Source organism: Odocoileus virginianus, chromosome 16 (genome assembly GCF_023699985.2).
Source record: "Odocoileus virginianus isolate 20LAN1187 ecotype Illinois chromosome 16, Ovbor_1.2, whole genome shotgun sequence".
Classification (NCBI taxonomy): domain Eukaryota; kingdom Metazoa; phylum Chordata; class Mammalia; order Artiodactyla; family Cervidae; genus Odocoileus; species Odocoileus virginianus.
In genome coordinates, this window is record NC_069689.1 from 33,100,062 (window position 1) to 33,124,532 (window position 24,471).

Consider the following 24,471-nt stretch of genomic DNA (forward strand, 5'->3'; position numbering starts at 1 on the left):
CACAATTTAGAGATGAACAAAAACAGTTTTTGCCTTCAAGAAAGTGACAGCTTGGGGCTTTCCTGGTGGTCCAGTGGTTAAGAATCCACCTTGGAAAAAAAAAAAAGAATCTGCCTTGCGGCACAAGTGATACCAGTTTGATCCCTGGTCCAGGAAGATCCCACGCACTGCGGAGCAACTGAACCTATGTGCCACAACTACTGAAGCCCGTGTGCCCGAGAGCGGTGCTCCACAACAAGAGAAGCCCACACACTGCAACTAGAGTAGCCCCACTCGCCGCAACTAGAGAAAGCCTGGGTGCAGCAGTGAAGATTCAGCACAGCCAATAAATTAACGAATTAAATTTTATTTTAGAAAAGAAAATGACAGCCTATTCAGGTGAGACCGACAGGTAGGCAGTTAAGCAGAACATGAGTGGTGAGTGTGTCCATAGAATGTGTAGATGAGGGTAAGAGAGCATAAAGGGGTGAGAGACAGACACACATGTTGGCTCCTACTCTGTTCCACCCTCCTTCCATCACACCTTACTGGGCATCAGGGAATGGAAAGCTAAGGACTCCTTTACCTTGCAGCTCTGTTTCCCTACATGGACTTAGCCTCTGCCAACCGAAAGCAAAGACTGAAAGGCTTGGAACATAAGTATAAATGTCATGATGTAGTGGTTACCTGTGACTGCTGGCATCATTTATCCTAACAAACGAGGGTGTAGAGGCTTTTTTAAGGGGCAGCTCCCAGCTTCCCGGGGGTGCCAGTGTCCAGCTGACATGGCTTTTGGCAGAGGCAGCGAACCCTTGGTTGGCCAGTTCTGCAGTGATAATTTTGGAATCACCCCTGGAAACTCAGCTTAGAACCTGCTCCTTCAATCCTACGATAACTTTATGAGCACCTGTTCCTCCTTTCTCTCTTTTTTAAAGCTAGCTGAATAGATTGTTAGCTACAACTAATTTCTAATTGAATCAAAGAAATTAAGGTAGGCTGGAGGTGGTCAGGGAAGGCTGCCAGGAGAAGATAAAGCTTGGATGAATCTTAAAGGCTGAGTATAATTTAGTCAAATAGAGAACCAGAAAAGACATTCCAGGCAAAGCTGGGAAGGAAAGGAAGAGAGAGAATGATGTGTCCAGAGGACCACATAGGATTCACACAGGGGAAAGCTAGGAGGTAAAGACAGAAGGGCAGGCAGAGGCACATTCATGACAGCCTTTTGTGAGCCTTTTGTGAGGCTAAGCAATCTGAGTTTTATTCATGGGAAGTTATTGGAAATTATAAGCAAAGGAACAATATAAGCAGAATTAAATGTTAAAGAGACATCCTTGCAGAAATGTGAAATGTAGATTGGCACAACTAGAGAGGAAAGTGGAGAGACTTCAGCAGGAGGGAACTGCAATCACCCTGGCAAGAAATACTGAACGTTGAGAGAACAGCTAAGAGACAGTTGGAGCGGAATGGCAGTTGGGACAGATTTTAGAAGTAAAAAGGAACCAGAATCTCTGAGACTGTAAGATCATCTAGGTATAGGGTGGATGTGATTAAGAAGGTGTTGTTGAGGGTGACACTCCATTTTCTGGCTTTGCCAGTGGGTGGATGATGCTGCCATTTATTCAGATACGGAATAACGACAGGGGAGTGTGTTTGGTGGGGAAGATGAAGCGTTCAAGTTTGGATATGATACACTGAAGAAGCCCATAGACAACTAAGTAAAATTATAAGCAGGCCTTGGAAGAGATGAGTTTGTAATTCAGAGTTCAGTGTGAGAGTCCTTCCATGTAAGTGAATGCTAAAGACAAGGGTAGAAGGATTGAAGAGAATGTATAACCTAAAAAGGAGGTAGGGCTGATGATGGAGAACCAGGGACAGCACCATTAATAAGAGAAGAATGGAAAAAGAGGAAGGTGGGACCAGAGAGAAAAGAGAACATGAAGAAATGGTGTCTTGGAGGGCCAAGAGAGAGACGTGAAGAAGAGAGTAGTGCAGTATCAGATGTCCCAGAGTGCACACACACACACATATGCACATGCACACACATATACACACTCTTGTGCACACGCAGACACACATAGAGTTTTTTGCAAAACCTAAGCAAAAGTGTTTTAATGGGAGAGTGGGGCAATGCATTTTAACAGAGGGGGAAAAGTAAGCACTAGAACAAGGGAGAAAATATCAAAGGCTATTTTTTTTTTCAAGAAACTTCAATATGAAAGCAGAAAGAAAGAGATAGTTGCTAGGAGAAGACATAAATACAAAAGTTTCATGTGCTTTTTAAGATTGGAATGACTTAGAATAGCATACAATTACTGTGAAGTCGCTATATGCCAAGCGCTGCTCTAAGTGTTTCACATGTGTTAGTTCACACAATCCTTTTAACCACCCCATGTGAGAGGTACCATTAATCTCTGTGCTTTCCAGAGAAAGAAACCGAACAAGGCTGAGCTTAAGTGACCTGTCCAGGGTCACAGCAGCAGCAGCACTGGGATCCCTTACCTGAGGATTCTGTGAACAGGACTGCACGCATAACCACGCGGTAAGGGAGAGCCCTAGATTTGAGCGAGAAGGTAACTGCTGAGCACAGGACAGAGGGCGTTGTTGACGGACAGTAAAAGGGCTGAGGACCTGCCCTGAGCTGCGGCTGAGGCTGGAGCCTGGACTTTCCTCTGCCTTCAGTTCGCCAGGTGTGTGATGGGAATGAACAGGACTCACATCGGAGCAACAGAAACTAGGTTCTGAGCATAAGGAAAAGGTATGGAATGATACTGAAAAGAAATATAAATAAATAGATATTAATTTATTTAACAAACATTAAATAGTTAATTACGACGTACCAGACACTCTTTTAAAGATTTCTAAATTTTAACTCATTTTAAAATGACCATCAATAGTCACTGTTTCCACTTATTGTCCTGTCTATGAGTAAAGCGTTTCTTTAAAACTCTTATGATCCTCACAACCTCCCTATAAGGAAGCTATTATTCTCATTTAAGGAAGGCAAGTTTTAGACATACTAAATAACTTGCCCAACATCACAAGATTTAGCAAGTGGTGAAGCCAGGCTTTGAATCTGTATTTGTGTCTCCAGAGCCTGTGCTTTCCACCACTACACCCCATCTTCTTTGTACAGAATATGGTGATGAATCACATGTTCAGGCTAGATAGAAGACATAAGGCCAAAAGGGGACAGTTGTTTGGCGAAATTGGAGGAGCATAGGGTGGAGGTCTCCATGTGTTTCAAGGGCAAATAGAAGGGGATTAAACTGAAAGGGTAGAGGTTGGGGTCAAACACTGGTATTCCAGAGTTTAGGATTTCAAAGGCACAGCAAGAGCCATGGCTCTGGTTGGAGGGGTGCTGGGCTAAGATCTTGGATGGACTCAGGATCTGGAAATGACAGCAAGAAGGTACCATGAGGCTCAAGAGAGAAAGATTTTGACAGAAGGATGAAGAAGAATCAGTGGGTTGGTCAGGGATGCAGTGTGGACGGCTAAGAGTGTAGCAGGCAACCTCTCCCCCTACCCTCCTACCCATTCCTACTCACCCCTTCCACTTGTAATAGAGTTAATTAATCCAACACAACTCCAATGAGGTCAATGATCAAATGGTGTCACACATACAAGATTGTTCAAAACTGTTCACAGCCACAGGAAGAGCAAGAACTTGGAATAACCGGACTGAAGGTAAGCACATACGAACATATGCATTTAACATTTTCTGAGTTCCTGGTACATCAGTAAGTTCCACTGGAAAGAAAGGAAATACACAAATAAAACAGGGCTGATGGTAAGTGCTGTGGAATAGAATAGGAGTTCATTAAGAGGTACAGGCAGTAAAGGAGTGAAGAGGTGTGTGTGCTGCTATTTTATACAGGGCATTGGGGAAGGACTCACTGAAAGACGACATCCTTACACAGTCTTGCAAATACCTAAGAGAAGACACATGCATGCTAAGGATCTAAGGTGGTATATGCTTAATGTGTTCAAGGAACGTGAAGGAGACCTGAGTGGCTGGAGCAGAAGGAACGAAACAGGGAATAGTAGAAGAAAAGGTCAGGGCAGGAACAGAGCATGCTCATAGAACATCAGAGTTTTTTGTTTTTTTTTTAAACAGAAGATTAACATGATTTCACTCATATTTCAAGGGCTCACACTCACTGTTGTTGTTCAGTCACTCAATCATGTCCAACTCTTTGTGACTTCATGGACTGTAGCATGCCAGGCTCCTCTGTCCTCCACTCTCTCTCAGAGTTTGCTTAAATTCATGTCCATTGAGTCAGTAATGCTATCTAACCATCTCATCCTCTTCCACCCCCTTCTCCTTTTGCTGTCAATCTTTCCCAGCATCAGGGTCTTTTCCAATGTATTGGTTCTTCACATCATGTGGCCAAAATATTGGTGCTTCAGCATCTGTCCTTGAGTATTCAGGGTTGATTTCCTTCAGGATTGACTGGTTTGATCTCCTTGTAGTCCAAGGGACTCTCAAGAGTTTTCTCCAGCACCACAATTTGAAAGCATCAATTCTTTGGTGCTCAGCCTTCTTTGTGGTTGAACTCTCACATCTGTACTTGACTACTGGAAAAACCATAATTTTGACTACCAGACCTTTGTCGGCAAAGTGATGTCTCTGTTTTTTAATATGTTGTCTAGGTTTGTCATAGCTTTCCTTCCAAGGAGCAAGCGTCTTTTAATTTCATGGCTGCAGTCACTGTGCACAGTGCTTTGGAGCCCGAGAAAATAAAATCTCTCACTGCTTCCACTTTTTCCCAATCTATTTGCCATGAAGTGATGGGGTTGGATGCCATGATCTTAGTTTTTTGAATACTGAGTTTTAAGCCAGCTTTTCCACTCTCCTCTTTCACCCTCATCAAGAGGCTAAAGAACTAAAGTAGTTTCTATTTGCTTTCTGCCATTAGGGTGGTATTATTTGCATATCTGAGGTTGTTGATATTTCTCCGGGCAATCTTGATTTCAGCTTGTGTTTCATCCAGCCTGGCATTTCCTAAGATGTACTCTGCATATAAGTTAAACAAGCAGAATGATAATAAGCAGCCTTGTCATATTCCTTTCCCAGTTTTGAACCACTCATGGTTCTCTGCTTCTTGATCCACATACAGGTTTCTCAGGAGACAGGTAGGGTGGTCTGGTACTCCCATCTCTTTAAGAATTTTCCACAATTTGTTGTGATCCACACAGTTAAAGGCTTTAGCATAGTCAATGAAGCAGAAGTACATGTTTTTCCTATAATTCCCTTGCTTTCTCTATGATCCAACTAATGTTAGCAATTTGATCTCTGGTTCCCCTGCCTCTTGGAAACCCAGCTTGTACATTTGGAAGTTCTCGGTTCACATACTGCCGAAGACTGCCTTGAAGGATTTTGAGCATAATCTTGGCAGCATGTGAAATGAGTGTAATTGTATGGTAGTTTGCACATTCCTTGGAATTGTCCTTTTTTTGGATTGGAATGAAAATTGGCCTTTTCTAGTCCTGTGGTCACTGCTGGTGTTCCAAGTTTGCTGACATTGAATGCAGCACTTTTAAGCATCATCTTTTAGGGTTTTAAATAGCTTAGCTGGAATTCTGTCACCACCACTAGCTTTGTTTGTAGTAATACTTCCTAAGGCCCACCTGACTTCACACTCTAGGGTGTCTGGCTCTAGTGAGTGATCACACCATCATGGTTATTCAGGTCATTAAGATCTTTCTTGCATAGTTCTTATGTGTATTCTTGCCACCTCTTCTTAATCTCTTCTGCTCCTGTTAGGTCCTTAATGTTTCTGTCCTTTATTGTGCCCATTCTTGCATGAAATGTTCCCTTGCTATCTTCAATTTTTTTGAAGAGATTTCTAGTTTTCCCCATTCTATTCTTTTCCTCTGTTTCTTTACATTGTTCATTTAAGAAGGTTCATGATCTGAGTCACAGTCAGCTCCAGGTCTTGTTTTTATTAACTGTACAGAATCACTCTCACTACTGAGTGTCAAATAGTTTGTGCGCAGCAGGCCTTAGGACAGAAAGATACCATATAGAAGCTACTGCAATAAGCCAGGTGGACCAGGGTGCTAGCAATGGAGGTGGTGAGAAATACTTGGATTCTGCACATATTTGATAAAAGAATGGGAGGATTGGATTGTGTAGTTGGCAGCCTCTATGATGGTCCCCAGTGATCCTTCCTTCTCCTTGAGTGTGGGCTGGACCTAGTGACTCACTTTTAATGAAAAGAATATGGCAAAGGTGATGGTATGTCAGTTTCAAGACTAGCTTATTAAACGTGACTTCTGTCTAGCTGCCGTCTCTCACTCTTTTTCTGGCTAACTGTGGGGAAAACCAGATGCTATGTTGCAATCTTTCCTTGGAGAGGTCCATGTCAAGAAACTGTCATCTACAGCTAACAGCCAGTGGGGACTTGAGGCTTGCCAACAGCCACATGAGTAAATTTGGAAGTGGTCTTCCATAGTCAAGCCTTGAGATGACTGCAATCCTGGCTAGCACCTTGACTATATCCTCAAAAGAGACTTTGATCCTGGAGACCCAGCTAAGGGGTGTCCAGTTTCCCAGCATGCAGAAATTAGGTATAACTTGTTGCAAATCAATACAGAACTAATACAGATTGGAGATGGGAGGGAAGAGAAAGAATAATTGAGGATGACTCCAAGGGTTTTGGGGCTTCATTGTTAAAGAACCTGCCTGCAAGGCAGGAGCTACAGAAGACACAGTTTTGATCCTTGGGTTGGGAAGATCCCCTGGAGGAGGAAATGACAACCCATTCCAGTATTCTTGCATGGAAAATCCCATGGACAGAGGAGCCTGCTGGGCTATAGTCCATGGGGTAGCAAAGAGTCGGACACAACTGAGCACGCACACACTACTCAGTTGAGAGGGAGAGGAGGAAGCAGGAAGTGTTTTGGATGGGTTAAATTTAAGACGCCTGGTCAATGGAGATCATGAATATGCAGTTGTATTTTCAAGCCTGGAGTTTAGGGGAGACATCTTGGCTGCTCAAGCCTTTGCTCATTTCCCTATTGCTTTGTCTATCTTTTTGTTATTATTTGGACTAGTTATTTGCATGATATAGATACGGGGCCTTTGTCAGATACATGCATTATAACTATCTCCCACTCTGTGGCTGACCTTTTCCCTCTCTGAATAGGTTTGGTTTACAGTCTAAATTTTAATACAGTTTGACTTCACCTTTCTGTTTTGGCTGGCACATTTTATGTTCTGTTTAAGAATTTTTCCATATTCCATGGTTATGAAGATGTTTATAAATATAAATTTGAAAGTCTACAAGCAATAAATGCTGGAGATGGTGCGGAGAAAAGGGAACCTTCTTACACTGTCGGTGGGAATGCAAACTGGTACAGCCACCATGGAAAACAGCGTGGAGATTGCTTAAAAAACTGGAAATAGAACTGCCATACGACTCAGCAATCCCACTGCTGGGCATATACCCTGAGGAAACCAGAACTGAAAGAGACACCTGTACCCGTCTTCATTGCCGCACTGTTTACAATAGTTAGGACATGGAAGTAACCTAGATGTCCATCAGCAGATGGAAGGGATTAGGAAGTTGTGGTGGCTTAGTCACTCAGTTGTGTCTGACTCTTTGTGACCCCATCGGCTGTAGCCCACCAGGCTCCTCTGTCCATGGGGATTCTCCAGGCAAGAATACTGGAGTGGGTTGCCATGCCCTGCTCCAGAAGAAGTTGTGGTACATACACAAAATGGAATATTAATTCAGCTATAAAAAGGAATGCATCTGAGTCAGTTCTAATAAGGTGGATGAACCTGGAGCCTATCATACAGAGTGAAGTAAGTCAGAAAGAGAAAGACAAATGCTGTATATTAACACATATATATGAAATTTAGAAAGATGGTACTGGTGATTCTATATGCAGGTCAGCAAAGGAGACCCAGATATAAAGAACAGACTTCGGGACTCAGTGGGAGAAGGCAAGGATGGGATGATTTGAGAGAATGGCATTGAAACATATACGTTACCATGTGTAAAACAGACGACCAGTGCACGTTGGATGCATGAAGCAGGGCACCCAAAGCCAGTGCTCTGGGACCACCCGGAGGGATGGGGTGGGGAGGGAGGTGGGAGGGCAGGAAGGGGCCACGTGTGCACCCATACCAGTTCCTGCTGAAGTATGCCAAAGATCATCACAATATTGCAAAGTGATTATCTTCCAATTAAAATAAATAAAATAATTGTTTAAAAAAGAATATAAGTTGAGGATCATCAACAAACTGAATAAAGTCACCTATGGAGTAACTGTAGGAAAGAGGAGAACTCTCACACACATGCCCGGGCACGTCAATGCTTTAGAAAACAGAGGGATGAGGAGAGTCAGCCAAAGAGACTGAAAAGGGTAGATGGTCAGTAACGTGGAGAAGACCTAACCGAGACAGAGTGGGGGCCTGGAAGTTTCTAAGTGAGGCTATTAATGCTGACATATACTGCTGATAAGCAGAGAAGGATGAGACCCACCAAGGACCACCGGAGTTGGCCGTGTAGAAAACACAAGATAAGCACTATTCTTACATATATGTGTGTATGTTGGGGGTACAGAAAGCCCTAAAGTCTAGTTGGAGCAGAACAGAAGAAGTGAAGACAAATACAGATCAATCTTCTGAAAGACTGTGCTATAAATGAGAGGAGAAAAATAGGGTGGCAGCTGGAGGGAACTATGTGACCAAGGAAGGTATTTTTTTCCAATGAAAGATGTAATAGTACATGGGAACAGCTAATATGTGTACAACCAGTGAGGAAGATCAAACTGAGGAAATAACTGATAATGAGTAGACAGTGGCTTAAGTTCTGGAACGATGTTCTTGAGTTGGCAACAAGAGATGGGACCTAGTGCACAGATGGAGACGCTCGTCACGTATGCAGTTGGCTGGCAAATGTGGGTATGGAAGCAAGTGGAAGGCGTTTTCTGATTGCTTTGGTTTTCCCACACAAATATAACAGAATGACTGAATCTAGACTGTGGGCTAGGGCACCAGGGTTCACATTCCAGCTCTCCCATCTAACAATGTTATAACCTCAGGCAAGTAACTTTACCTCTGTTTTCTCAGCCTTCACATCTGTGAAATCCAGATAACAGGACCTACCTTGGAGGGTTGCTACAATGATTAAATGAATTAATATGCACAAAGCCAAGGTTTTACTTGCATTGCAGACAACATTGAGTTTCTGGACGTTTTATACTAAGGTGCTAGTCATGGACTAAAGGGAAAACACCAAAGTGCAGCTCCAGGCATCTAAGCGTTTTCCTGGGACACACACTAATGTTTCCCATGTGGATTGGGGGGAGTTCAAAGGCAACTTGTCAGGAACACACTGTGACTCTACTGCACTGTGATTCTCAACTCTTGGCAGTAGTACGACCTCCTGCGGAGCTGCACAAAAGCATCAGTGCCTGAGCCCCACCTTCAGAGATTCTGACTCGTTGATCTATGGTGGAGCCTGTGTTGGTACTTCTGGAAAGCTCCTGCCATGAATGTAATGTGCAGCTAGGGTTGGGAAGTACCAGTACTAGGTGGGCCGTGCTGTGGAGAAGGAGGATGAGCCATGAGAGTTGTATTCTATTAAACATTCTACTTACCCCATAACTCTGATTCTATACCTACAAAGCCACTTTCTAGATTTACTCTAGTTCTGTTAATGGTTTTTGCATAAGAGAACAGCGTCTTGGTATCTAGCCTGAGTGGCAGTCACCTTCTCACTGTAAGTGACTAATGCATCTCTGTGGTCATGTGCAGTGGTTGGCATTCACCTTCTCACTGTAAGTGTGTGCAGTGGTTGGCGTTCACCTTCTCACTGTGAATGACTGACGTGTCTCTGTGGTCATGTGCAGTGGTTGGCGTTCACCTTCTCACTCTAAGTGACTGACGTGTCTCTGTGGTCATGTGCAGTGGTTGGCGTTCACCTTCTCACTGTGAATGACTGACGTGTCTCTGTGGTCATGTGCAGTGGTTGGCGTTCACCTTCTCACTCTAAGTGACTGACGTGTCTCTGTGGTCATGTGCAGTGGTTGGCGTTCACCTTCTCACTGTGAATGACTGACGTGTCTCTGTGGTCATGTGCAGTGGTTGGCGTTCACCTTCTCACTGTGAATGACTGACGTGTCTCTGTGGTCATGTGCAGTGGTTGGCGTTCACCTTCTCACTCTAAGTGACTGACGTGTCTCTGTGGTCATGTGCAGTGGTTGGCGTTCACCTTCTCACTGTGAATGACTGACGTGTCTCTGTGGTCATGTGCAGTGGTTGGCGTTCACCTTCTCACTCTAAGTGACTGACGTGTCTCTGTGGTCATGTGCAGTGGTTGGTGTTCACCTTCTCACTGTGAATGACTGACGTGTCTCTGTGGTCATGTGCAGTGGTTGGCGTTCACCTTCTCACTGTGAATGACTGACGTGTCTCTGTGGTCATGTGCAGTGGTTGGCGTTCACCTTCTCACTGTGAATGACTGACGTGTCTCTGTGGTCATGTGCAGTGGTTGGCATTCACCTTCTCACTGTGAATGACTAACGTGTCTCTGTGGTCATGTGCAGTGGCATGACTCTCGGGGGCACAGGCAAGTGTTTTTGGACTTAGCATTTGCACGGGTCAAAGGGAAGTCATGGAAATGGCGCCATCTTCTCAGCCTCATCTGTGGGCACAGATTAGCAGGCTGCTCCCTGAAAACACTTTCATCTCCAGGAAGTGAGCAGCTAGCTGTAAACACCACAATTCATAAGATGTGTGGGGAAAGGGAATGCAGAGAATGCTGGCTCAGCTCTCATACCTGTGATGCTGGCATGAACACTGGACATATTTCTTATAGCCTAGAGCCACAGCTCCTAATCTATGACTCACGGACTTCCTGTATCAGAACCCCCCTGTTAAATGATAATATCTGGAAACAGAGCAGAAATCCACATTCTAATAGGTTCTCTGGGGAAATATTATGTATGAGAAGGCAAGGGAATTTAGAAAGTTGAACTGATTTTTAATTTCCATGAAGATAATATGTGAATAAGTCAAATAATCCAGAAGACCTCAAAACCTACTGTCTCCTCTATCTTCCAGTGGCACTACCCAAAGAGCAAATTTTCTTAATATTTTTTCTTTTGAAAGTTATTTATCCCTTCTGGATAATATGTTGGATAAAATTAAGAATTATTTTTGTTTCTTAATTTCTCAACTAAAACAATTTTACTGACTGTGATAAAAAGATAAGGATTTTTATACTATCCCATTTCTCGCCTCTCTTTTCAATGTTCTAATTTTTTTTCAGTTTCTCTAACAATAATCACTGTAATACTCAAACTTCTGTTTCTTTTTACATAAAACTTTATATCTTGTCTTGACTTCCCTATTCCCTTCCACATTCTACCTTATTTTTAACTTTACATGACTGGATTCTTCAAAAAATAAACCTTCAATTGATAGACCACCTCCTCTTCCCCCACCCCCAGCTGCTCACACCCGCTTCCAAAGGCCCTGTTGACTCTCAACCCTGTGCCTTCTCTACTAGGCCAACAGCTTCCTCGGCCCCTGCAACTGGTGCTAGGCTGTCTGTTACCTTTCCCTGCCTCTCATCTCTCAGCTCACTCTCAGCCTTCCAGAAATGTGTGCAGGTTTCTCATTCTTTTGCGAACCCTGGTTCCATTCCCTTCCCCGCTGTGGGTCTATTCTTTTGGTAGTTCTATGCTTTCATTTTGGTTGGTCTTGGGAGTAATGGAAGGCAAATGTTTGCACCTTGTTCATCTCCATGAAACAGATGTCTTGGAACTTATTTTTTAGAACAAACTGCATGGTCATTGCTGTTTTGCATATCAGTCCCAATTCCCTCTTAATTATGTTTGTCCTGCTCTTTCTTATGTAAAGACTGTTCTTAATAGAATATGCATTAAGCAATTTTTCATTTTCTTTGTCATCAGTTTATAACAATCTGTTCTCCTTGCATTACACTCTTTTAAAATCCACCTTAGTGCCATTAAAAGTATTTTCAAATATCTCAGGTCATTGCATCTACAATTTTTGAATGTTTGTCCCACTCTTGGGTATTTAGCACTGGCCATACCGCAACCTCTCTTTTCGAGTCTAAACTTCTAAAAAACAAAATAAGATCTCCTAAAGTAAGTAAAAAATAAAGTTGAATATCTCATTTCCAAAGACAATGATTCCACTGCTCTACAAAGCCAATGCCTATGGGGAGTCTGCTTTTAAAATTCAAGTCCTCTGTAGTGTGAATGTCTGGTACTGTGGTTCAGATGTCAGCTTTGGAATAGGACTGACTGTATTCAAATCCTTCTCTGGCACTTACTTGGCATGAGCTCTCTAGTCATACACATAACATGGCAGAAATTACTGAGCCATTCTCCACACCACTCTCCCTATCCCCCCGGGAATACAGGTAGACTCAATTTCCTAGCTTCCCCTGCAGGACGGTGTGACCACATGATTGAGTTCTGGCCACTGAAACATAGGTGGAGATTCTGGCCCATAGAAACTGCAGAGTCCTTCATGACCTCAGTCATCCTGGCTGCTGGCCTGATATGAATTTCCAGGGCAGGCTTGGAAGCCACAGATGGAGTGGAAACCAGCCCACCCTCAACTGATGCTGACAATGAGATTTTACATGATCCAGAAATATCCTTTACATGATTAAAGGATCCGTTTCCTTTTTGTTAATCCAATGAGGTTTCAGGTTTATGTTATAGCAGTTTGATTTACTCTAACCAATATACTTAACCTTGCTAAGCCTCACCTGTCTCTTTAGGATAATTCTAGTACCTACCTTCATAGTGCTGTTAAGAGGATTAAAAGAGAAGCAATGAATATAAAGTATGCTAATGCAGAGTGCTTGGCAAATGGTATATACACAATAAAAGTTCATCATTATTATTCTGTGAAATTTGTTGTTAATTACTGTTGTCTGTTAAGTGTGATGAAAGAAAACACCAAGTGAAAGTGAAGTCGCTCAGTCGTGTCTGACTCTGTGATCCCATGGACTGTAGTCCACCAGGCTCCTCCGTCCATGGGATTTTCCAGGCAAGAATACTGGAGTGGGTTGCCATTTCCTTCTCCAGGAGATCTTCCCGACCCAGGGATTGAACCCGGGTCTCCCTCATTGTAGGCAGATGCTTTACCGTCTGAGCCACCAGCAAAGTCCACAGAGTGATATCTAAACTGAGTTAGAAGCAAAAGGAGTTCTGTGAGGAAGAAAGGGACGGGCAGTGGACGTGAGGTTAGAGACGAGACTGCGCCCCGCCTCAGAATTCCACATCAGAGAAAGTCTCCTCCCTCTTCTGTTGTCCCAACCAGCACCAGAAGATGAGCTACTGAAGCTCTTCCTTTATACGTAATCAGATGCAAAAAGAACATGAAGCGTTAGCAAGCTAGGATCTTGCTTAACTGAGTTTTTGCTGTGTATGCAGACGGCACTGAGAACAAGAGTAAACAGTGGTACCGACGAAACATCATCCTTGCGCGGGACTCTTGTTTACTGAATGGCTTTGGTCAGGGTCTGTAGATAAATCAATAATGATTCTAGCTACCTCTGTCTCCAGCAGCTAAATCAATGCCCACTCTTCAGGTCAAGGAGATGTAGGATTTCTACACTACATGGGATCTTGGCAAAATGTTTGGATATGTGTAGGAATGCAGGTTGCAGCCTCCCTGGAAGGTTTTCATGAATCACAATCATCTATTCCCACAGCTGGAGGGGACCATGTAAGTCTGAAACTGGCTTGGAGCATGCAGCAGTCATCATCTGAGGTGAATGCTCCTTTACCTTATTTGCATTTACTTCTGAATTGTTACCTATCATTCTGAAGGTCTAGCTACAGATATTTATTGGAATGACAATGTTGCTCTGCTTTTTCCTTCAGGCTTATGTCGAAGTGTAACATTAAAATAATGGGCAAAGATCTGCCTTTCTGTCTTCACACAAAGGATGGTCACTGGTCACTGTCAATAACATCCTCTTCAAACAGAAAGGGCCACAATAGGAGGTACAATCAAGATCCCAGCAGGAAACATGGCATACTCAAATCAGGGTAATTCATGGATGGCTTAATGGAGGGACTATTTACAAAGGTGTGGGCAAGGTGTAGGGAAAACAGGTGACAGTGTGGTACTTTAAGTCTAGTAAGCAGTAGGGTAGTGACTGGCCCTAGGCTTGAAGGGGTTAGTTATCAGACACAAAAAGCACAGAATCACTTGGAAATGTCTGTGCTGACTTACTTTCTAAAAAACTGAATTATAGTTAACTTGGGCTTCCCTGGTGGCTCAGCGGTAAAGAATCTGCTGGCCAAGCAGGAGATGCAGGTTTGATCCCTGGGTTGGGAAGATCCTCTGGAGAAGGAAATGGCAACCCAGTTCAGTATTCTTGCCTGGGAAATCCCATGGACAGAGGAGCTTGGCAGGCTACCGTCGAAGAAGTCACAAAAGAGTCAGATGCAACTTAGAGACTAAACAACAAAATAGTTAACGTACAACATTATAATAGAATATTATATTAGTTGCAGGAATATAAACATTGATTCAGTATTTTTGTAGATTCCACACCATACCAAGTGATTATAAAATACTGACTGTATTTCCTGTGCTGTACATTACAGCTCTGTGACAATGATTTTGTAACTGGTAGCTTGTGTCTCTTAACCCCTTCACCTGTTTTGTCCTCCCTCCACCTCTCTTTCCTCTGCTAACTGCCACTCACCTGTGAGTCTGTCTGTGTTTTGTTATACTTTTTTCATCTGTTTTGTTATTTAGATTCCACATACAGTGAACACATGTCTTTCTCTGTCTGACTCATTACACTAAGCATAATAACCTCCAGGGCCATGCATCTTGTCACAAATAGCAAGATTTCATTATTTTTTTATGGCTGAGTAGTATTCCATTTTATATACAACATCTCTTTTTATCCATTCGTCTGTCTATGGGCATTTTGGTTGCTTCTGTATCTTGGCTATTGTAAACAATGATGCAATGATACGCAGTGCATGTATCTCTTGGAATTAGTGTGCTGACTTGCTTGTGATAGAGGGATGCAGCCAGCCTTAGGTGACTCTACAGGGAAGGACCCTGAGGAATAAACACCTTGACATCACTCAACTCTTTCCCTTGATCTCCTGCTGTGCTTGCCTTGGTAGAACCAACTAGAATGGAGTAGTCATACAAGTCACTCTTGCAGGGCAGAGAGCAGGAGAGTGGGGGGAAGGTGGAGAGTGAACGCGGCAAGATACATGGCAGACGGCTGGCAGAGGAAGAAAGACCAGAGCTTGGTGTGGATGTGCCAATGTGAGACATCAAGAGGAGCAGTCAGGGAGGCAGGGCGCTTATGACTGCTGTTCAGGCCTGAGCTGGATACACACACTGAGGACCCAGCACACAGATGCTTTTTAAGGCCATGAGACTGCAGGCAATAAAGAGGTGGGTATCGAGGGAGATGAGGACCAATGGCAGAGACCTAAGTCTTTCCTAGCAAAGAGGCCTGAGAGAAAGGAAAGCTTGAAAGCTCTAGAACCCGGAGGGCAGGTGAGCAAAGACTGAGCAATGGAGCGTGAGAAGAACCGAGGGCCAGCATCACAGGAGGCTCTTGGGCTGACTTGGAGGAAACCTGAGACACAGCGTCCTCTGCTGTGTTGTGGTGGAGACGGGGAGACCAGGGCTTGACTGGGGAGCATGGCAGAGAAGATGGGAGCAGGCGGATGGACAGTGTGAGTGTGAGCACATTTTGAGGAGTTTCTGTTGCAAAGAGGGGAAAAGAAATGTGAAGGAGCACTGGCAGGGAAAGCGGAGTCAAGAAAAGGTTGACGGCTTTTAACAGAGAGATAACATTAGGTTTGTATGCTGATGAGAATAATCCAGAAGAAAGAGCAAAAATGATGTCAGAGGAGAGAGGGGGGACTATGGCAACAGGATGCTCCCAGGCCCCTAGGTTAGGAGGCAGCTGCCACTCAGTGCCAGCAGATTGTTGCCACATCTATGGTTTCTCTAAGAGAAGCCAGAGTTTGATATTAAAAAAAAAAAAAAGAAACATGAAGTCTCTTGATATTTCAATGATGACAGGAAATGTAAAATTTTTAAAAAATTTTCTGAAGTCCAAACAAAACTCATCTGCAGGCTGCCAACAGGCTGCCTATGATATGGCAAAGCTTTATCTCTTTCATGGTTACCAGGTGTGGTCTCCTGCTTTAGGGACCTTTGAAGGATACTGGCTGTACAATCGCAAAATTCTTTCAACTTGTAAGGACCCCCGGGGTGGTGCTTGGCCAGAGTGGCTAATGACACAGTCACTGTCCCCTTCCTAAAGGGCAGCGGAACTGAGGTTGCCAGCGCGGGCTGCACATCCTATACTTAAGTCCTCACAGCTAATACTTAGGCTTCACATATGCCCTTTACCTCCCCCCACCTCCTGCTCACTAAGGAAACTTATTATCTGCAGGCCAATGCAAATAAAGGTCACCAAGAGACACTTTCCAGCCAAACACCGAATGCTGGCTTGCGGTAGAAGGGCTGATTGTTTGTAGGCTCCTGGCTAATAAAAGAAATGCCAATCACAGGAGGCCTTGGCCTGGTCTGAAACTCACAAGGAGCCCCAGCTGTCAGCGATGGCCTCAAGCAGGACAGCACTTGGATTTCCAAGGATGTCCAGCACCTGCAGAGAAAAACTGCAGAGCCTAGCGAGTGGACAGTCCTTCACTGACCCAGGGAGGGCACACGACCTGCCAGGCAGGGAGGAAGGAGGGCTGACATAGCCATGCAACTGCCCTCTTCCAGAAGCAAGAGTGAGGAAAGCCGCCTTGGGTGGGTTGCTGCGATTTTATACTCAGCAAACTGGTCTTTAGAATAGGGTTAAAATTGTAGACCTCTCCAGTTTTCACCATGTGAATACAAGCGTTAAAAATGCTTCTCTGGTCACAGTGCTGGCTTCCCCTAGCGGTGCCTGGTGCTGCCTGGAAGCATAGTATCAGCCCTAGAAAAACTGTATTTTAAATTAGTCTCCCCCCAAAAAATAAATAAATAAATAAATGAGTCTCCCCTATTAAGAATGAGTCACTAAAGCTTCATCTGGAACAGAAACAACTTTCATCTCTGAAACATTCTGCTTGCTCAGTCACCTTTCAGTTTGGTCCCATGGAGAGCAAGGCATGAAAGGGTTCTGTCACACTGTGAGGCTCTAACGCATACCTGTTTTCCCTTCCATCCTGCTAAAATCTGCCCAGGGAGAGGAAAAAAAGGCTTAAGCAGGCTAAGGAGAAGAGAGAGTCCTCCATCAGAAGCACTTTTAAATGTCTTCAGCAGGGAGGTTAAAATGCTTCTCCCTGCTCCCAAGGAGAAGGAAACTGGGCAAACATCGATCAAGAGCTCCTTTGTACGGCAGGATTCTGGAAAATTGGAGAAGCAAAAGGCTATGGACAACATTTAAAACAAAACTGGACAACAAGGTGTCCCCATGCACCCCAAAATATAAATGGGTGGGGACAAACCAACACTCACAAGACCTGCATGGTAGCCCATCTGTGCAGGAGGAAGAAGTGGGAAGCCACGGGGTTCTGACTTACGGACCCAAGAACAGGAAAACCACAGTACAGCCTTCGGCTTTCACTGGGAGATATGGAAGACCAGTTTGAGAACGGAAGCTGCCATATGTTTGAACATGACACAAAATCAACAAGAGAAGTGCTCTGTGAGGAAGAAACACTTTGTTTAACCCCCTGCCTCATCCTAAAGTTGAGAAAAACTAGTTTCACTAAGAATGAGCTATAGGAAAATACCAAGGTACATACCATATAGATAATGATTAAAAAAAGGAAAATAAGGAACTCAGAAGCATCCCACAGGCAAGGAAAGCAAGCCAGAAAGACACATCCATGATACAGTACAAAACTGTAACCTAATTACTTTAAAATGAGTTCAAAGGCATTAAGGAAATAATAGGAGACTTGGAAAAAACAATCAAAATTAGAAGAGCTCACAAACGAGGTGACGGAACTCATACAAATTAGAAATAAAATAATTTCAGAAATGAAGAGTAAACTAGAAGGAATATAGAATGAATATACACAATAATGTCCCTAGAGAAAGAAAATATGAAAAAGAGAAACATTTTAAGAACCAAAAAGAAATGAAGAAAAGAGTTAAAAAGACAGCAAGAGAAAATGAGGAATATTAAAGACACACAAGGGAGTGTGAATGTATAGGGAAGAGTCCCCGCAGAAGAGAAGTCAAAGTGAAAGAACAACTACTAAAAACTATAACTCAAGAAAAAATCTTCTACAGTGAAAAATATAGGGACTTCCCTGGAGGTCCAGTGTTAAGACTCCATGCTTCAATGCAGGAGGTGCAGGTTTGATCCCTACTTAAGGAACTAAAGTCCCACATGCTGCTGAGCACAGACAAATTAAATAAAAATTTATATATACATATATACATATATATACACACACACATATATTTGAAATACATATTGAAAAAAAAAACACAGTATGTACCTTAGAATATCAACCCCAAATCATCAATATGAGGCTGTATCTGGAAGGAAAAGGAAGAGACAGGAAGAGAAAATTGTTCAGACACCCAGAAAAAAAGAACAGATGAATTATGAGGGAAAGAAAATGAAATTGCCACTCGGTTTTACCCACAGCAATGCTTTTTCTCAGAAGGAAATGGGGTAACATATTTAAGATAGTCAAAGAAAGTATGAATCAAGGATGTAATATCCAGCAGGAGTTATTTTCAAGTATAAAGGGCACAGACAAACTCTGCAACATGCAAGGACTTAGGCAATACTATTCCTAAGACCCTTTCCTGAGGATGGGCTTCAGACAACCTAGATGGCTAGGGTGACACTGATGTAAGGACTGATGGTGGACACACATATGGTATATTTTACATGTGGAGCAAAGACTGTGGGAGGGCTAAGAAATACTGTAGGCAAAGTGCAACTAATAAAAAATAGGGGAAAGACGAGATGTGAAATAGATGTATAGATGTATGTATGTATCTGCAGACATATCTTTCCTAGCTGTGTCCACTGAAAAGGCCTAGAAACAGACGACCCAGCAGAACTAGATATGGCTTTAAAATATAATTCCTCTTGAAAGGAACCTGGGGCTCATTAGAATAATGGAAGATTTCATGTGCAATGTGGTGATTTTATATAGATGTGATAATCTGAGTTTCAATAATGATAATAAATGCAATGTTTTTAAACCTATAAATATGTTTAAATCCGTAAGTTCTTAAATAATCTTTTAAAAAAGGAACTGGTCACCTTTGAAGTATGATAGGGAAATAATGTAAATAAAAGGCAAGAATCAAGCATTTATCCTTCTTTCCCTATGTGAAGTATACCACTGATTAATCAATAGTAATGAAGAATCTCTCTACAATGTATCCCAACTAATAGAAAGAAAGGATAGAGTTAAGATAGCATCACTGTGCAACTCTAATGAGTTAAAAGATGTACACATTATAGCACCAAAGTTGTTCCTATCACTAAAAGAGAGACAACCAGATGCCATGTACCTCCTAAGATTTTGCCAAATACCATCTACAATTTTGCCAAAGTGAGTCTGATCCAGTGTCTGGACCTAGTTGCCAATTCTCAGGAAATAGAGAGGTCAGGGGAACACGTTGTACTGCACCAAGAGATTGCAATCAACACAATCCAGATTTGGGGAAACACTAAAGGTCCAGTGGCCTGGACTCCTCTATATAGATTTTAAGGAAAAGAGAGGGAATCTGTAAATTAAAAGAGACTTAAAGACACCTCAAATTTTTTAAATGAGCAAGAACTAAACCACAGTGCTAAGGCAGGCACATATACAGAACAATAAAAAAGGCAGTTAAATGATTACAGTAAAGTCAGGATATGGTTACTTTTGTGGGGAAGGTGGGACTTCAAGTGGGTGTATTAGTCCGCGTTCTTGAGACAAACAGAAGTAACAGGATATTTATAGATACATACAAATACACATATATAGATTTATTACAGGAATGGACTCACGTGATTGTGGAGGCCAAGAAGTAACACGATCTACCACGTGCAAGCTAGAGAACAGGAAAGCCAGTGGTGTGATCCAGCCCAAGTCTGAAGGCCTGAGAATCATGGGACCAATGGTGTACATCCTGGTCTGAGTCCCAAAGCCTGAGAATCAGGAGCGCCAGCATTCAAGGGCAGGAGAAGATGGTTGTTTTGGTTTAAGCAGAGAGCAAAGCCAGACGTCCTCTGCCTTCTTGTTCTGTTCAGGCTCTGACTGGACGGGATGATGCTAGATTTGGGGCAGCTCTAAAGGTCAAATGGCCCGGAGTCTTCTGCATAAATTTTAAGGAAAAGAAAGGGAATCTGTAAGTTAAAAAAGACTTAAAGACACATCAAAGTTTTTAAATAAGCTAAGGGCAATCTTCTTGACTCAGTCTACTGATTCAAAAACTAATTTCTTTCAGAGGCATCCTCACAGACACACTCAGAAATACAGCATGCTTTACCAGTCAAGTAAATCCTATTCCTAAGAACCTTTCCTGAGCATGAGTTTTGAACAACCTAGATGATTAGGGCAATATTAACATAAGAACATTTCTTTGCCCAGTCAAGCTGACACATACAATTAGCCATCATAGTGGGTGACAAAGTTCTATTTATTGATTTGAAAAGTACTCTCACCTCAGAATAATTAAATCACACCATCACTCTATGTTGTTTTCTGCATCTATGTTCTATAATAATAAAATCATATTATTATAATAATAGTCCACCTGAAAGGGCTCTCCAGGGTTGGTGGGCAGGAGAAGAGCTGGATGCCAGGTTAGGAGTTGGGAGGAATTCCCCTGCAGACCTTTGGGAAAAAGCAAACCTTGTTCTAGCCCTCACTGTCAAATCTTGTTTCATCTAGAGCTGAGGTCAGTTCAACTGGATGTGCTGTGCTACGGTTATCTAATTCCTGGTGATTTAAAGGCTTTTAAAATATGTAAAATGGAGGCATTTCATCCAATTAAAAAGAAAATTTTCCATTGCAAAAAGCTTCTTAGTCACTAGAATAAATGACTAAAGGAAGTTCTGCTCTTCCCCATGAACGTGAGAGCTGGACTATAAAGAAAGCTGAGCACTGAAGAATTGATGATTTGAACTATGATGTTGGAGAAGACTCTCAAGAGTCCCTTGGATTGCAAGGAGATCAAACCAGTCAATCCTAAATGAAATCAGTCTTGAATATTCATTGGAAGGACTAATGCTGAAGCTGAAACTCCATTACTTTGGAACTGACTCACATCAGGAAGAGACCCTGATGCTGGGAAAGACTGAAGGCAGGAGGAGAAGGGGACGACAGAGGATGAGATGGTTGGATGGCATCACTGACTCAATGGACAGGAGTTTGAGCAAGCTCTGGGAGCTGGTGATGGACAGGGAAGCCCCTGCTGCATGCAGTCCATGGGGTTGCAAAGAGTTGGACACGACTGAACTGATTAACGGCCACAGGGCTATGTACTCGGAACACCCTTAGGTGCAGGCACATGTGAAGACAGGCCTGAGAGATATCTCTTTGGTGTCCCCCAAGGAGATCAGGATAGTACTGTCACTGCCCAGGTGTGCTGGCCATCATAGGAAGGCAGAATAGTGTGGTGGCTGGGGCATAGATGTGTGTCAGAAAGACTTAAGTTCAGATCCTGGCCTTGGGCACTTACTAACTCTGGGCAAATTAATTAACCTTTCCAAATGTTTGTTTCCTCACCTACAGAATGAGTGTAGTGATCACAACTATTTCATTAAGTTGTGTGAGAAATGAATGTAATGATAGATGTAAAAGGGCAGAATACCTGATAATCCACAAGAACTCACTAGGTGTGAGCTATTCTATGTTTGTTACTATTAATGTCACTGTCATCACCAGAAGGACAGCCTGTTAAGGAAGAAAACACTTTAGACCAGTGGTTCTCAAAGTGTAGCCCCCATACTAGCATCATCTGCATCACCTGGGGACTTCTTAGAAGTGCAAACCACCCCACTCTCTCCAACTCCAGACCTACCGCATCAGAATCTTGGGGGTGGGGCCCAGCAAGCATCACCGACTCAATGGACATGGGTTTGGGTGGACTCCGGGAGTTGGTGATGGACAGGGAGGCCTGGCGTGCTGCGGTTCATGGGGTCACAAAGAGTCAGACACGACTGAGCGAATGAACTGATCTGACTGAACCAGTAATTCTAGGCATGCTAGAATTTGAAAACCACTCATCTCATACCGTCAACATCTCCCGACAAACTTTCACAGCCAGAGAGCTTGAATTTTTCAGGAAGGCTGCTAAAATTTTGCTTTTTTTTTTTATTGACTGAGAGAACAATGAACTTGAAACCCAGTCTTGATCTTATCAGCCAGTGATGCTGAGGAGAGAACCCCTGCCTGAAATCCCACTAGCATTATAAGTACACTGAAAGCAAAATTGTGCATTGTTATCCGTGTGTCCCCAGCATCTCATGTGCTGTCTGACAGGTTGTAGACACTCAATGAATATTCATTGCCTGAACAATGAATGAAGACTTAGGAGAAAGATGGAGATGATCATAGCATTCAACCAGCAGATAGATTCAAATCTCAAGTAATCTAATTTAGGATTTTGCTTAAAAATGTTTGCTTTGTAGAACTCAGGAGATAATTATTTGCTTGGTTTAGTCAGTAACATAAGCATATCTTATTAAAATGTATGATTTCCAGTTGAAATTGGAAAAAAAAAGGATCAACATTGATTTTAAAACCTCAAATAACTAAATTTCCAGTGAAACTGAATTTGGGGCAGGGCTCAGTGAGCGCTTGGATTAAGAGACAACCAGAAAAAAACACTGGATAAAAAAAGGATTTTAGCTACTGTTTCAAACGCAATTCTGGGGCTAAAACCTGAAGATAAAGAGACATAAATGACTTTCTCCCTCCATGTATGTATATATACATATGTATAGCTCTATAATAGAAGTATAAATGATCCTTTATGTCCCGAAGCAAGATGAAATATAGAAGATAAAAGGGCTATACTGAATATAGTTTATTAAGGCAGAGAATTATAAAAATTTTGTTTTAGGAAGATTTCAATAATTCCAAATTTCAATTTATCTGCATATTTTGCTTTCTTGTTCAGCTGCTAAGTCATGTCCAACTCTTTGCAACCCTATGGACTGCAGCACACCAGGCTTCTCTGTCCTTCACTATCTCCGGAGTTTGCTCAAACTCATGTCCATTGAGTTGGGGATGCCATCCAGCCATCTCATCTTCTGTTGCCCCTTCGCCTCCTGTCCTCAATCTTTTCCAGCATTAGGGTCTTTTCTAATAAGTCAGCTGGTCTCATTAGGTGGCCAAACTGTTGGAGCTTCAGCTTCAGAATCAGTCCTTCCAGTGAATATTCAGGGTTGATTTCCTTTAAGATTGATTGGTTTGATCCCCTTGCTGCCCAAGGGATTCTCAAGAGTTTTCTCCAGCACCACAATTTGAAAACATCAATTCTTCAGGGCTCAACCTTCCTTATGGTCCAAATTTCACAACCATACATGACTACTGGAAAAACCATACCTTTAACTATATGGACCTTTGTTGGCAAAGTGATGTCTCTGCTTTTTAATATGCTGTCTAGATTTGCCATGGCTTTCCTTCCAAGGAGTAAGCGTCTTTTAATTCCGTGGCTGCAGTTGCTGTCTGCAGTGATTTTGGAGCCCAAGAAAACAAAATCTGTCACTGTTTCCATTTTTTCCTCTTCTGTTTGCCATGAAGTGATGGGACCGGATGCCATGATCTTAGTTTTCTGAATGTTGAGTTTTAAGCCAGCTTTTCCACTTGTCTCTCTCACTTTCATCAAGAAGTTCTTTAGGTCCTCTTTGCTTTCTGCCACTAGAGTGGTATCATCTGCATATGCTAAACTACTGTATTTAGAAAGCAGCAGTCACATCACCAAGTTGAAGCACCACATCTTCATATAGAAAAATATCTTCTCCTTTAAGAATTAATACATAAAACTAATAAGTATAATTCTGGGAGGCATAGCAAAATTGTCAGCCTGGCATCTATCCACACCTACAGACTGTACAGAAAAATATTAAAGTAATAAAAAAAGTGTCAGAGGCAGTAATGCCAGGATCATCCATATTTATTTTGCTTCTTGTATTTGACCATCTATTAATGTGAATAGCCCTCAGTAAAAATGAATCATTTTATCAATACTCCCAGCAAAACACATTTGGTTTTACCAATGTAAGATCTACTGCCACCAGCCTTGAAAAGTCTGGTCACCTGGCCCCAGGACACCAGTTCTCTTGCAGATCAGTATAATCTGATGAGAAGCATATATTACCAAGAGCAGCTCTGTACATCAGAGGAAAAGAAAAAAGAAAACTGGGTGACTGACAGCAATTTCTTGATGGCACTTGACAAAATAATGCAAGTTAACTAATGAATTAATAGTCATATTGGAACTATCATCTTTTACTTTGGGATTAGAAGTAATGA

General features: G+C 42.6%; 1 long non-coding RNA gene across 1 annotated transcript in view; it reads right to left on the bottom strand.

Annotated features, from left to right (window-relative positions):
• LOC139038725 (uncharacterized) overlaps positions 1 to 20,987 on the bottom strand; it is a 51,786-nt gene extending 30,799 nt beyond the window's left edge. The window contains exons 1-2 of the long non-coding RNA XR_011491826.1: positions 20,744 to 20,987; positions 19,995 to 20,302 (exon numbers count right to left, since the gene is read on the bottom strand). This is a non-coding gene — a long non-coding RNA (uncharacterized lncRNA). The remainder of the gene's footprint in view (positions 1 to 19,994; positions 20,303 to 20,743) is intronic.
• Positions 20,988 to 24,471: the final 3,484 nt, after the last annotated feature.